This window comes from Hordeum vulgare, chromosome 7H, assembly GCF_904849725.1.
Source record: "Hordeum vulgare subsp. vulgare chromosome 7H, MorexV3_pseudomolecules_assembly, whole genome shotgun sequence".
NCBI classification, from domain to species: domain Eukaryota; kingdom Viridiplantae; phylum Streptophyta; class Magnoliopsida; order Poales; family Poaceae; genus Hordeum; species Hordeum vulgare.
In genome coordinates, this window is record NC_058524.1 from 523,262,315 (window position 1) to 523,278,020 (window position 15,706).

Sequence of the window (15,706 nt, forward strand, 5' to 3'; positions counted from 1 at the left end):
TTCCACTTACCAAAGGCGCTTCACTCCCTGGCAACGGCGCCAGAAAAGAGTCTTGATGACCCACAAGTATAGGGAATCACAAGTAAGAGTGTCGAACCCAACGAGGAGCAGAAGGATCTGACAAGTGGTTTTCAGCAAGGAAAAATCTGCAGGCACTGAAATTGTCGGTAACAAGTGATTGTGTGGTGAGATGATTCGTAGCAAGAAACAAGTAACAAAAGTAGAAACAGTGCAGAAAAGTGGCCCAATCCCTTTTGTAGCAAGGGACAAACCTGGACAAAGTCTTATAAGAGGAAAAACGCTCGTGAGTACACACGGGAATTTCTGTCATGCTAGTTTCATCATGTTCATATGATTCGCGTTCGTTACTTTGATAGTTTGATATGTGCGTGGACTGGCGCTTGGGTACTTCCCTTACTTGGACAAACATCCCACTTATGATTAACCCCTCTCGCAAGCATGCGCAACTACGAAAGAAGAATTAAGACAAAGTCTAACCATAGCATTAAACTAGTGGATCCAAATCAGCCCCTTACGAAGCAATGCATAAGCTAGGGTTTAAGCTTCTGTCACTCTAGCAGCCCATCATCTACTTACTACTTCCCAATGCCTTCCTCTAGGCCCAAATAATGGTGAAGTGTTATGTAGTCGACGTTCACATAACACCACTAGAGGAAAAACAACATACAACATATCAAAATACCGAACGAATACCAAATTCACATGACTACTATTAGCATGACTTATCCCATGTCCTTAGGAACAAATGTAACTACTCACAAAGCATAATCATAATCATGATCAGAGGTGTAATGAGTAGCATCAAGGATCTGAACATAAACTCTTCCACAAAGTAATCCAACTAGCATCAACTACAAAGAGTAATCAACACTACTAGCAACCTTACAAGTACCAATCGGAGTCGCGAGACGGAGATTGGTTACAAGAGATGAACTAGGGTTTGGAGATGAGATGGTGCTGATGAAGATGTTGATGGTGACGAGTCCCCTCCGATGAGAGGAGTGTTGGTGATGATGATGGCGACGATTTCCAACTCCGGGAGGGAAGTTTCCCCCGCAGGATCGTCCTACCGGAGCTCTAGGTTGGTTCTGATCAAGTTCCGCCTCGTGGCGGTGGCGTGATGTCAACTGTTCTTCCTCTTTGCAACGGCACCAGAAGAATGTTGTTAGCACTCCCCGGCAATCGAAACTAGAAGAATGTTGTTGACGCCCACCAGCGCGTGGGATCGTAGCAGTTTTCGAGGGCAGAGTATTCGACCCAAATTTGTTGATTCGCACGACTGGAGGTGAGAGAATACTCTCAAGTATTAGCAGCTGAATTTATCAGATTCAACCACATCTGAAAGATTAGTATCTGCAAGCAAAGTAGTAACAGGAAAGTAGCGAGTAACGGCAGTGGCAAGGAACAGCAGTAGTGACAGCAGTAGCAAGCGACAGTAGTAGCAACTGTAGAGCAGAGCAAGACAAGTAACAACAGTAGCAACAGTAGTAGGAGTAGCAGAGCAAGACAAGTAACAGCAGTAGCAACAGTAGTAGCAGCAGAAGAGCAAGACAAGTAACATGAGTAGTAGGACAAACTCGTAGGCAATGGGTCGGTGATTTATTTGGATGATATTCATCATGCAACGGCTATAACACGGAGAGATATGTGGCTAGCTCCCGTTCGTCAATGTGATGTATTCATGCATTCAGTGTGTCGTCATGCGTGCTTAGGGAAAAGAACTTGCATGACATCTATTGTCCATCCCTCCCGTGGCAGCGGGGTCCAAAAGGAAACTATGGGATATTAAGGTTCTCCTTTTAATAAAGAATCGGACCAACGCATTAACACTTGGTGAACACATGAACTCCTCAAACTATGGTCATCACCGGGAGTGGTTCCGGTTATTGTCACTCCGGGGTTGCCGGATCATAACACATAGTAGGTAACTACAACTTGCAAGATCGGATCTAAAACACAAATATATTGGTGACAACATAATAATTTCATATCTGAAATCATGACAAGTACTAAGCATGGCAAAGTAGTAGCAACATCAATCTCAGAACATAGTGGATACTAGGGATCAATCCCCATCAAAACTAACTCGATTACATGAAAGATCTCATCCTACTCATCACCGCCAAGCGAGCCTACGAATAGGTTACTCACGAACGACGAAGAGCTTCATGGAATTGGAGAGGGAAGAAGGTTGATGATGACGATGGCGACGATTTCCCCTCTCCGGAGCCCAAGACGGACTCCAGATCTGCCCTCCAGATGAAGAACAGGTGGTGGCGGTGCCTCCGTACCGTAAACGCGACGAAAACTTCTCTTTTTATTTTTCTGGGACGAAAGGGGACTTATAGACCTGAGGTTGGGGGTGGCAGAGCCGTGTGGGCCCCACAAGCCTGCCCACTGCCACCAAGGGGGTGGTGTCGGAGCCAGGGCTTGTGGCCCACTGGCCGACCCCCTGAGGTGGAACGTGGCTCAGATATTTTTTATATTTTCCAAGACTGCTACTCGTAAATTTTCACGACGTTTGGAGAACTTTGATTTCTGCACAAAAATAACACCAAGGCAATTCTGCTGAAAACAACATTAGTCCAGGTTAGTTCCATTCAACTCATGCAAATTAGAGTCCAAAACAAGGGCAAAAGAGTTTGGAAAAGTAGATACGATGGAGACGTATCAACTCCCCCAAGCTTAAAACCTTGCTTGTCCTCAAGCAAATGAGTTGATAAACTGAGAGAGAAAGAAAAACTTTGACAAACTCTGTTTGATCTTGTTGTTGCAACTATGTCTAACTCATAACCAGAATTTCCGCAAGATCAGAAGTTAACCACATAAGAAAATGACACAAAGGTCTCACGGTAAACTAATATCAATGGCATAATCAGCTAACGAGCAGATAATAATGAGTTTCAAATACCAACACTTCAGTCAAAGCAAGCATGAAGCAATATGAATAGGTGTTATCTCACTAGCTCTTTCTGAGACCGCAAAACATAAATGCAGAGCATTTTCAAATATCAAGGGCTGACTAAACATTGTAATTCATAGCAACGATGATCCAGTCATAGTCATACTCAATATCAATCAAAAGCAAAGCATAAAAATGACAGAGGTGCTCTCTAATTGGTGCTTATATAAGACGAGGATGACTCGATAGGAAAATAAATAAACAGGCCCTTCGCAGAGGGAAGCATTGATTTGCAGAGGTGCCAGAGCTCAACCTTTGAAAACAAAGATAATAATTTTGGGTGGCATGCTTTCATTGTCAACGCAATGACCAAGAGTTCTCAATATCTTCCATGCTACTGATGCTCTAGGCGGTTACCAAACAGAAAAGTAAAGTTTTAACTCCCCCACCACCAATCAATCACACTCCACGGCTAGCCGAATCCTCGGGTACCGTCCATACTAACATCAATCCGGGGGGAGTCTTGTTTTACAGTTATGTTTTAGATTTAAGCGTGGAACTGGGCATTCCAATTACCGGCCCCTTTCTCGTGAATGACAGTGAATAAACACATGTCGAGGATAACACTCCTAGCATGGAAGATATCAATAGCCCCCTATCACCACATGAGCGGTTCGGGCATGCAAAACATATTATTTCTTGAAGGTTTAGAGAGTGGCACATGCAAATTTACTTGGAACGGTAGGTAGATACCGCAAATAGGTAGGTATGGTGGACTCTCATGGAAAAACTTTTGGGTTTATGGAAGTGGATGCACAAGAAGTATTCCGCTTAGTACAAGTGAAGGCTAGCAAAAGACTGGGAAGCGACCAACTAGAGAGTGACAACAGTCATCAAGATGCAATGAGTTTGACTAACATTGAATGCAAGCATGAACAGGATATAAATCACCATGAACACGAACATCATAGAGGCTATGTTGATTTTGTTTCAACTACATGCATGAACATGCGCCAAGTCAAGCCACTTGAAACATTAAAAGGAGAATACCATCCTATCATACTACATCATAGTCATCTCAAAATCTATGTTGGAATTCAAGACAAACCATTATAAGCTCTCAGCTAAATAAGCATGGCATCAGAAACTATGATCTCTAAGTTGTCATTACAAACATGGTTCTCTCACAACAGAGCTAAATCTGGGTCGACAAGCAAGTCATATTTATAAAAACAAAATAGATAGAGTTCATACCAGCTTTTCAGTCTCAGTCACTTCATCATATATCATCATTGTTGCCTTTCATTTGCACGATCGAACGATGTGAACAATAATGAGCGCATTGGACTAAGCTGAATCTGCAGACAAACACAAAGGAGAAGACAAAGTAATATGGCTCTTTGAAAGCTAAACAGGTAAGCATGCAAGAACCAATAAACATTGTAACCAATATCTTCTACCTTGACACAAAGAAAAAGAAAGCTATTCACACGGGAAAACTCCCAACAAGCAAAAGAAAAAAGAAAAATCTTTTTGGTTTTCTCAAACGGACACAAAACAAAAAAACAAGAAAACGACAATAAACTAGCATGGATAATACAGTGGCAAAGTGTAAACACCAGCTAACAAAGTGAAAGCATAAGAATGAATGTAAAGTCGGTGAGAACATGTACTCCCCCAAGCTTAGGCTTTTGTCCTAGCTTGGTCTACTCCCATGGATGATCCTGGCGTCTGGTACTCGACTGGCGGCTCGGGCACGGGCGCTTGTGGTTGGGCCAAGCCCTAATATGCGTAGATGTCTGCGGGCATAATAGTGTACCTGCATGCATGAAGATCGAAAGAAAAAGGAGCAGGCAAAGTACCTGACTAAACACCAGGTTATAAATCATCCGTCTACTAGCATCTCTATCCAGAAAATCATGGCGAACCATGCTGTCATAATCCTGATATTTCTAAGGGAGAAGCATCTCTCCTTCCTCTCCAAGTCTAATGGGTATCTCAAAGTGTCTGGCAAGATGGGTAGCATAGATACCTCCATAGACAACACCTTTAGAACGGTTCAGGTTCAACCGTTGAGCTACTATAGCACCCAAGCTATAAGTCTTATCGTTATAAAGGCCTTCACGCAAAACCGCAAGATCTGGAGAACTAAGTGATCCAGCCTCCCCACGGCCAATCAAACATTTTCCAACAAATAGTGAGAAGTACCGAAGCACAGGAAAATGTATGCTAGCAATTCTAGCGCGAGACACTCTTCTCTCCTCTCCAACAGCAATAGAACCAATGAAATCCTCCAAGTCCCGTGGACGAGGGTCACGGATATCCCCAACATAAGGTAATTTGCATACATTGCAAAAATTCTGCAGCGTCATGCACTGGGGGACATCGTGTATCATGAACTCAACCATGGGAGGATTCTTCCTCGAATAAAAGTTGAAGCTTTGAACGAAAATATTGGTGAGGAGGAGGTATTGTGGGCACTTATCTTCAATGAACGCAATCAGACCTGCGTTCTCCACCAAGTAATAAAAGTCTTCATAAAGTCCGACGGCGCGCAAAAATTCATCACTTGGCCACTCGCACGCTCGGACTTCTGTGACTGGAGGGACTACGTAGTTAGGGTGGTTCTTCTCATCCTCCTTGGGGTTACAGCTTGAAGAGCCTCTCAAGAACCTCCTCATCTTTTCCTTTTTCTAGCTCTAAAAAATTCGGAAACTTTTAGAGACTTCGAAAGAAAAGCGAATAAAGATTAACCCAACTTGTAGCAACTACTCCTACAGTGCCTAGAACCGTATCACGCGCTAAAACTACTTGGAACCAGCTAAAATCAACATTTCTAGCTCAAGAACAGGGTCACCAAGGTAACAAGAATACGCGAAGGATAAAGCACTAGAAAAAACTAATTGGACCAATGGAGGAGTCACTTACGAAGGAGTAATTTCCCCAAAACGGTTCGGAGAACGGTGCTTTGAGCAAGGAGATCAAAAATCACAGCCAAATGAGCAAGAACACGGGTTTGAGCTGCGAAACAAATTTTTATGGAGGTGGAAGAAGAGGCTGAGAGCTGGAATGAGTGGAGGGGGTGCCTGTGGGCCCCACAAGCTTGCACCCCGCCACCAGGGGGGTAGGTGGCGGTGGCAGGGCTTGTGGCCCACTGGTCTGGCCCCCAGGCCAACTCTCAGGCCCAGTAATTTTCAAAAATTCCAGAAAAAATCATACTAAATTTTCAGGACCATCGGAGAACTTTTATTTTCGAGGTATTTTTCTCCGGGACGCTAAAACGGAAAACAGGAAAGACTAAACTAATTCTATCATTTTTCTTCTAAGCAAAAGAAAATGAAAGCTTTAAAACACAGGTATGTGACTCTTTGATTCATCCGTTTCATGGTCATCAAAATAAATCCGTCAATGGGATTGATCAAGTCCTTAAGACAAAACCTTCTCGAATCGCAAGAGAGAATGGAGAATTTTATAATAGCCACTAAGTCACCTCAATGGGGATATGTATCTCCCAAACAAGCAAATCATACTTCATCTTGACACGAGGAATAGGGCATTCAAAGCTCCCAATGAGAATCGATGAAGTCTTTTCGATAGCATTGATGCAATGTACTTGATATCGTTTCTTCGGAAAGTGCACTGTGTGCTCATTACCGTTGACATGGAAAGTGACATTGCCTTTGTTGCAATCTATAACAGCCCCTGCAGTGTTTAAAAAGGGTCTTCCGAGGATGACAACCATGGCATCGTCCTCGGGAATATCCAAGATAACCATGTCTGTTAAGATAGTGGTGTTAGCAACCACAACAGGCACATCCTCGCAAATGCCGATAGGGAAAGCAGTTGATTTGTCGGCCATTTGCAGAGAAATTTTAGTGGGTGTCAACTTATCCAACTCAAGTCTACGATAAAGAGAAAGTGACATAACACTAACACCGGCTCCAAGGTCACATAAGGCAGTTCTTACGTAGTTTCCTTTAATGGAGCAAGGTATAGTGGGCACTCCGGGATCACCAAGTTTCTTAGGAGTTCCACCTTTGAAAGTGTAATTGGCAAGCATGGTGGAGATCTCAAGATCTGGTATCTTCCGTTTATTAGTCACGATATCTTTCATGTACTTGGCATACGGAGACATCTTGAGCATATCAGTTAACCGCATCTGCAGAAAGACGTGTCTTATCATCTCAACGAAGCGCTCAAAATCCTCATCATCCTTTTTCTTGGATGGCTTAGGAGGAAAGGGCATAGGTCTCTGAACCCATGGCTCCCTTTCTTTACCATGCTTCCTAGTAGTGAAGTCATTCTTATCGTATCTCTTAGGTTGTGGGTTATCAGGATTAACTGTAGGTTCAATCTCCACATCCTCATCATTGTAGGTTGATCATTATTATGAACATCACTGTCCATATTGTCACCAGGTTCATGTTCATCACCAGATTGTGTTTCTGCATCAGACGCAGAAATATCATTAGGTTCTTCAAGTGTGACCATATCTGGTGAACTGGCGTGTAGGTTTCTATCATCCTTCTTCTTCTCCTTAGGTTGACTAGGTGTATCAGCATTGATTCCTTGAGAATCTTGATCAAATCTCTTAGGATAACCTTCAGGATACAAAGGTTCCTGAGTCATTTTGCCTCCTCTAGTAATGACTCTGAGAGAGTTATCATTTAATTCATTGAGCAGGTCATTCTGAGATTTAAGTACTTGTTCTACCTGAGTAGTAATCATAGAGGCATGCTTACTCAGAAGCTTCACATCATTGACATTTTTTTCTACACAAGCACTTAAATGGCTAAGCATACGAGTACTTTATTCCAAATTTGTGCTAACATAATCATTAAAACTCTGTTGTTTGGCAACAAAATTGTCAAATTCATCAAAGCACAGGCTAGCAGGTTTATCAAAAGGAATATCACTCTCATCAAACCTACGCACAGAATTCACTTTTACTACCTGTATCGGGTTATCGAGACCATGGATCTCTTCGATAGGTGGTAGATTTTTGACATCTTCAGATCTAATGCCTTTCTCTTGCATAGATTTCTTGGCTTCTTGCATATCTTCGGGACTGAGGAATAGAATACGTCTTTTCTTCGGAGTTGGCTTAGGAGGTGGTTCGGGAATAGTCCAAGCATTATCGTTGATCAAGATGTTATTCAGTAGGGTCTCAGCTTGTTCTACAGTTTGTTCCCTAAAAACACAACTGGCACAACTATCTAGGTGGTCTCTAGAGCCATTGGTAAGTCCGTTATAGAGGATATACGGTATCTCGTTCTTCTTAAGAGGGTGATCAGGCAAAGCATTCTGTAGCTGGACGAGCCTCCCCCAAGCTTGTGGAAGACTCTCTTCTTGGAGTTGAGCAAAGTTGTATATTTCCTGCAAGGCAGCTTGCTTCTTATGGGCAAGGAAATATTTCTCACAGAAGTAATAGACCATCTCCTGGGGACTACTCACACATCCAGGAGCAAGAGAGGTGAACTAGGCTTTAGCATCATCCTTTAGAGAGAAAGGAAACAACTTAAGGATATAGTAGTGGCGGATCTTCTCCTCATTAGTGAAAAGGTTGGCTATATCGTGTAGTTAGGCAAGATGGGCTATGACCGTCGCAGACTCATAACCGTGAAAAGGATCAGATTCGACTAGAGAGATTATCTCAGCATCGACAGAGAATTCATAATCCTTATCGGTGATAAAGATAGGTGAAGTGGCAAACGTCAGGTCATATTTCATCTTAGCTTCCTGAGATTTTTCCTTCCACTTGAGAAGTAATTTCTCAGCGTCATAGGCATCCTTACACGCAAGAAAATCCTCAGCTATCTCTCCCTCCATAACGTAACCCTCAGGTATATCAGGCAATTCATATCTAGGAGAGCTAGATCTAGCAGGAGCAAAAGCAGGTTCTATCTCAATAGTATCGGCAGTATCAGAAGCATCACGAGCATTGGCAGTAACTCTAGCAATATGAGCATCAAGGAATACCCCTAGTGGAACATCGGGCAAAGTAGTATCTCTAGCCGTATCAAGCATAGCATCATCAGGCAAAATAGCATCTGTTGGGGATATTACCTGTTGATAACCCGCCCTAGTTGGGCCGGGTCACCAAATCAAGAGATTCATCTAAGCATGGTTCAGGCCTTGGCCTGGCAAGACCGAAGGTTGTATGGCGGTTTGTAACTTCCGGAAGGTCTCCAAGCTTTGGAAGATGGCGACTTGGAGATCGTAAAAGTCACGGTTTGTAGAAAGGAAAGTACCCTTGTAAACCCTAGGGACTCGACCTATATATAAAGGCGAGTCCCAGGGAAGAAGAGGGCAGGTTAGAAGTCATCGAGTGCTAGGTCTGGCGAGTTACACCCTCCTTGTAATCGAAACTCCATCAATACAACTCAAAGCAGGACTTAGGCCTTTACCTCCTCACGAGGGGCCGAACCTGGGTAAATCGCTGTCTCTCTCCCGTTCAACCCCTTTGAGTCGCCACCAAAAGTGCGATTGCTCCAGTACTAAGTCCTTTCACGAGGACATCTGCCGTGACAAAACCACGACAGTTGGCGCCCACCATGGGGCCTGCGCACGGTGGAGTTGAGTTCTCAAAGGGAGCCCTACCAGGGTTTGGGAGCTACGCCACGAGGCTCATGACCCGGAGCTGCAGTGGGAAGATCTACATCGACAACCTGCAATGGGGACCCGAGGCGGATTCGATCGAATCTGGCTACAGGGTCCCCTTCGGCAAGATCAACGGCTTCATCGGCATGACCGGATCATCCGTGCCTGAGCCGGACATCTTCACCGACACCGTCGAGCCGGCCAGGTACGTCCGTCCAGTAGTGACGCAAAATCTGACTCTCCCGGCCTTTGTTGGGTTCATGCAGGGATCGGAGGAACCAGAACACTCAGCATCCCAGGAAATTACACCAGTCAACACTGATGACGAATCATCCATGGGCGATTCAGATTCAATCTGGTCTCTACATGGGGATTGTCTTGGGGGCTTGTCGCTGGCCATGGACCCCGAAGTCCTTGATCGAACCCGCCGCCAGATCGCCATTTATAAGGCTGGGGCGAATCAACCCTCGCAAAACCCAACAGGAGGCGACGGAACTGGCGAGACGTCTAGAAGCCCGGCCGCTGTCTTGGTGGAATTAGCGGCGGAAATCACAAGGCTGATGGCAACTCCCCTCACACCGGAAAACCAGGAGGCAGTAAACACGGAGTTGGCGAAACTCAGAGAAGCAGTGGCAAAGGCTCATCGGGATGCCGAGGTGGAGTCCGCCAGGATCGAGACCCGGCAAGCTCAAAATACCGCCGAAAGAACTCGCTTAAATACTGACAACTGGCGGCTCAAAAGACACCAGTGCGCATCCGACGCCGTCAATCAGCGGAGACAACAGGGTCGCCTGCCCCCTGATCTCAACCCGACCCGCCTGTTCGATACTCCACGAACTCCTGGGGCGGGAGCCGCCCCAGGGGGAGGACCGGGTCAACCACCTAACCCGCCTGTTCAGCCAATTGAGGATCGCATTCCTCGATTCCGGACACCTCAAGGTCACTTTTCCAACCCAGTGGACAACGTCCTTGCTGCAACTCGCCATTTGGAATCTCTTCCGATTCACGGCAGCACTCCTGCCAAGATAGAAGCAAGGAACGCCATTGAGATGTTGAAGACGGCGGTGGTTCAAAACGCCCAGTCCTAGATAGGCTGCATTCCACTCCCCAGGCGAGTCACACCAGGAGTCGGCCAGAGGACCAGCCCACCGTAAATAGAGGACCGCGACTCATCCCCCAGGACAACCCGCCTGATCATCAGAACCCGTCGGACTGGGATCTCACGAACATCCAAGTCGCCCCGGCCCCTCTCGTCGGGAGCGCTGGACGAGTGGGGGTGCGTGCTTGGCCCCCGCCCTTCGCAACGAACGAATGCCCAAGGATTTTAAGGGACCAAGAAAGGTGCCTAACTACACCCCGGACCTTGAGCCAGCATAGTGGGTCGAGAGTTATGAAATCGCCATTGACATGCTCGACGTAAACGAGGCAGTTTGCGCCAGATACTTCACGATGATGCTCGAGGGGTCAGCACGTACTTGGTTAAAAAACTTACCCCCCAACTCCATCTAGACCTGGGCTGAATTGAAAGAGCGCATCATCAAAAACTTCCGAGGAACCTGCAACCGTGCAATGACGATCGTCGATCTGCAGCAGTGCATTCAACGCCCCGATGAGTCGGCCCACCATTGGTCATGGCGGGTTGCGGAAATTATCCATTCATCAGACGGTATTACGGCGGCTCAGGTTGTGTTGATCCTCGAGCAGAATTGCCATTACGAACCCCTGGTACAAAAATTGGGGCGACTCAAGCGAAAGGTCCAAGACATGGGGGAGCTGATGGATACCCTCACTAGGTACACTGAAGCGGATGACAGCAAAGATCGCGGTGAGGACAGTAAAGCTAATTCGCCCGAGAAGGGCGAGTCATCCAAAAATCATACCCGGTTCCAGGGACGTAACCGCCACAATCAAGGAGCCAATGGCAAGAGAAGGTAGCAAGAGGAACCTTCGGATTTAGTCGCCAATACCAACACCAATAGTGGCAACCAACGCCAGAAGCAAAACAGGGGATATAGTGGTAAGAGGTCGCGTAACTATGAAGAGTTACTCAAGGGCCCTTGCCCGCATCATGTCGTGGCAGACGGACCGGCTACTCACTCCTGGGAGAACTGTTTCGTGATGCGGGAGTTTCGGGTGGAGGCGATCAAGAAAAGCCAAAATGATGACCCGGACCAACGGCAGGAGCAGTTTGCTGCACCCAACCAACGGCAGAACCCCTTTGGCGGTTTTCCCGAACCGGGGGCTCAGGGAGGCTCGCAGCCGAGCAGCGGCCCGTATTCGGTGCATCACCAGCGGCGGCATAACCCGCCAGGAGCCTTTCAGCAGTCGCCCCCATAGGGGGCTTTGCAGGGTCAGGATGACAACGGAGGCTTTCACAACAACCCCAAACAGTTAAGCAATGGGCAGTATCAAGTTTTCACCACCAATGCTTGCAGACGTGATAAGAAGGTGAGTCACCGGGCGTACAGTGTGTCTGAGCCGACGCTTCCCAGGTACCTCCACTGGTCTGAACAGACCATATCATGGAGTAGGGAGGATCACCCGCCAAGAGTTGACAATCCTGGCGACTTAGCGTTGGTTGTAGCTCCCCAAGTTGGGGGGTACACCCTGTCCAAAGTGCTAATGGATGGTGGCAGCAGCATTAACATCTTGTATTTTGACACTTTCCAAAGGATGAACTTATTGGAAAAGGACTTGATGCCTTCAACCACAGTTTTCCACGGAATCGTCCCGGGAAAGTCGGCGTACCCCATAGGCCGAGTCAGACTCACAGTGGCATTTGGAACGGCACATAACTACAGGTCCGAGTCGCTGATGTTTGAGGTGGTCAAATTGAAAAGCCCCTATCATGCGCTATTTGGGCGGCCGGCTTATGCCCATTTCATGGCTCGCCCATGCTATGTTTACCTTAAGCTCAAGATGCCTGGTCCTAAGGGACCCATCACGGTTGATGGTGATAGAAGGATTGGAAAGAAATGTGAAGAAGGGGACGCGGCTTATGCAGAAGTCGCCTGCGCTGCAGAGGAGCTCAAACATCATCGGGCCAATGTTGACCCGGCGGACATGTCACCCCTAAAGAAGACAACAACAGATGTTGAGTCGCCCCTCAAGTTCAAACCAACGAATGACATTAAATAGTCGATTTCGTTCCCGGCGATTCATCCAAGCAGTTCACCATTGGGACGGGTCTGGATCCCAAATAGGAAAGCGCGCTCATCGAATTCATCTGTGAGAATCAGGACATCTTCGCATGGAAACCTTCTGACATGCCTGGTGTGCCGAGAGAATTCGCTGAGCACCATTTTAATGTTGACCCAAAGGCAAAACCTATCGAGCAGTATCTTCGTAGGTTTAAAGAGGAGCGAGGCAAGGCAATCGGGGAAGAGGTTGCCCGTCTCTTAGCCCCCGGATTTATCGTGGAAGTTTTCCACCCCAAATGGCTGGCTAACCCGGTTTTGGTACTCAAGAAGAATGGTACCTTCCGTATGTGCATTGATTACACGGACATCAATAGAGCTTGTCCGAAAGACCCTTTCGCTCTTCCCCGCATCGACCAGATCATTGACTCGGTGGCGGGATGCGAACGTTTGTGCTTTTTGGACGCCTACTCTTGATATCACCAGATCAAGATGGCTGTGGAGTATCAAGAGAAAACAGCTTTTGTAACCCCCTTTGGGGCTTTTTGCTATGTGTCCATGTCGTTTGGGCTCAAGAGTGTGGGGGCGACTTATCAGCGCTGCATCCAGAATTGCCTCCGCAGCCAAATCGGGCGCAACGTCCACGCCTATGTCGATGATATTGTGATCAAAACCCGCCAGGCGGAGACGCTACTGGAGGATCTCAAGGAAACTTTCGATAATCTGCGGGTGTACCAGATGATGCTGAATCCTACCAAGTGTGTTTTTGGTGTTCCAGCAGGGAAATTGTTGGGCTTCCTGGTGTGTGAGCGTGGCATTGAAGCTAACCCGGACAAAATCGAAGCAGTTACATCCCTTGGAAAACCGGCAAATGTTAATCAAGTTCAACGAATGGCGGGTCGCATTGCGGCTCTAAGTCACTTCGTAAGCCGCCTGGGAGAAAAGGTGATTCCCCTTTATAAATTACTAAACAAATCTGACCATTTTGTTTGGACAAATGAAGCAGACGAGGCGTTCGAAGCCTTGAAACGGCAACTGGTCAACACGCCGGTCTTAGCCGCCCCGACTGAGAAAGAACCCATGCTTCTGTATATTGCGGCAAACTCCAAAGCAGTAAGTGTGGCAGTGGTCGTTGAAAGAAAGGAGGAAGGGAAGGAGTAGCCAGTGCAACGCCCGGTGTATTTTACCAGCGAAGTGCTAACCCTTTCCAAGCAACGGTACCCACATTGGCAGAAGTTAGTGTATGGGGTGTTTATGGCGAGTCGGAAACTTAAGCATTATTTCCAAGAACATCCTATCACAGTGGTTAGTTCCGCCCCCTCGGGGACATCATCCAGAATCGGGAGGCAATAGGGCGGATTGCCAAGTGGGCGATTGAACTTGGGCCGCATCACGTACGATACCCCCCTCGCACAGCCATCAAGTCTCAAGCCTTAGTTGATTTTGTCAATGACTGGAAGGAGTTGCAGGCCCCGGAGGACAGGCCTGATCTTACATACTGGACTATTTATTTTGATGGATCCAGACAGCTGGAAGGCTCGGAGGCTGGTGTGGTACTGGTATCCCCTCAAGGAGATAAATTCAGTTATGTCCTCCGACTTATGTTTCCGTGCACTAACAATGCTGCGGAATACGAAGCTTTGCTTCACGGCTTTGCTTCACATGTTTTGGCGACTCTGATCTGGTGGCGCAGCAAGTTTCAGGTACCTGGGATTCTCGAGACCCCATGATGGCGGCTTACAAAAGAGCTGTGTGTGACGTGGCGGGTCATTTTCATGGCTATCAGGTTGACCACATTGATCGGCGCCTCAACGAGGCAGCTGACGCCCTTTCACGTTTTGGTTCCCAGCGAAAGCTGGTTCCCCCCAATGTTTTTCTGGATATTTTGCATAATCCATCCGTGAGTTTACCTTCGGAGGAGGAGTTGGCAATACCGGATCCTGAGTCTCAGTACGTGGTGGCTCTCCACGTCACGCCGGATTGGGTTCTTCCCTATCTGGCTTATCTCGCCCGGGGCGAGTTACCAATAGATGAATTTTCGGCCCGTCAAATCGTTCGGCGGAGCAAATCCATGGTGATCATCAATGGCGAATTATATAAGCGGAGCGCCTCTGGAGTTTTTCAACGATGTTTTTCCTCCGAAGAAGGATGCATAATCCTAAATGACATTCATTCCGGAGACCGTGGACATCACCCCGGGTCACGCTCTTTGGTGTCAAAGGCATTCCGTCATGGTTTCTTTTGGTTGACGGCTCATGCAGATGCAGAAGAGATAGTTCGTCGGTGCGAGGGATGCCAGCGTTATGGACGACAGGCTCATGTGTCGGCTCAAAAACTAAGAATGATTCCCATCACTTGGCCTTTCGCGGTCTGGGGGTTAGCCATGGTCGGCCCCTTTAAAATGTCATCCAAGAAGAAAACCCATTTGCTATTGGCGGTTGATAAGTACACCAAGTGGGTTGAGGCAGAACCTATTGGAACTTGCGATGCGGAGACAGCGGTCAAGTTCTTGAAGAAGCTGATCTTCCGGTTTGGATATCCACACAGTATCATTACTGATAATGGCACTAACCTATCCCAAGGGGCGATGCAGGAGTTTTGCCGTCGAGAGCATATCCGGCTTGATGTTTCTGCGGTTTCTCACCCACAATCTAATGGGCAGGCGGAACGGGTGAATCAGGAGGTTTTACGAGGAATCAAGCCCCGACTCATGGTTCCCTTGGAGAAAACCCCGGGGTGTTGGGTCGAAGAATTGCCTTCAGTGCTATGGAGCATCCGAACCACCATGAACCGGTCCACGGGTTTTACCCCTTTCTTTCTGGTCTACGGAGCAGAAGTTGTTCTTCCTACTGACATAAGGCATGACTCGCCTAGAGCCGCCGCATATGTGGAGCAAGACAACGAAATGGCGCGTCAAGACTCCTTGGACGCTTTAGAGGAGGCACGTGACTTGGTTGCGGCCCATTCGGCCATCTATCACCAGGATCTACGGCGTTATCACAACCGCCGGGTTAAGAGCCGAACCTTTCAGGAAGGCGACTTAGTG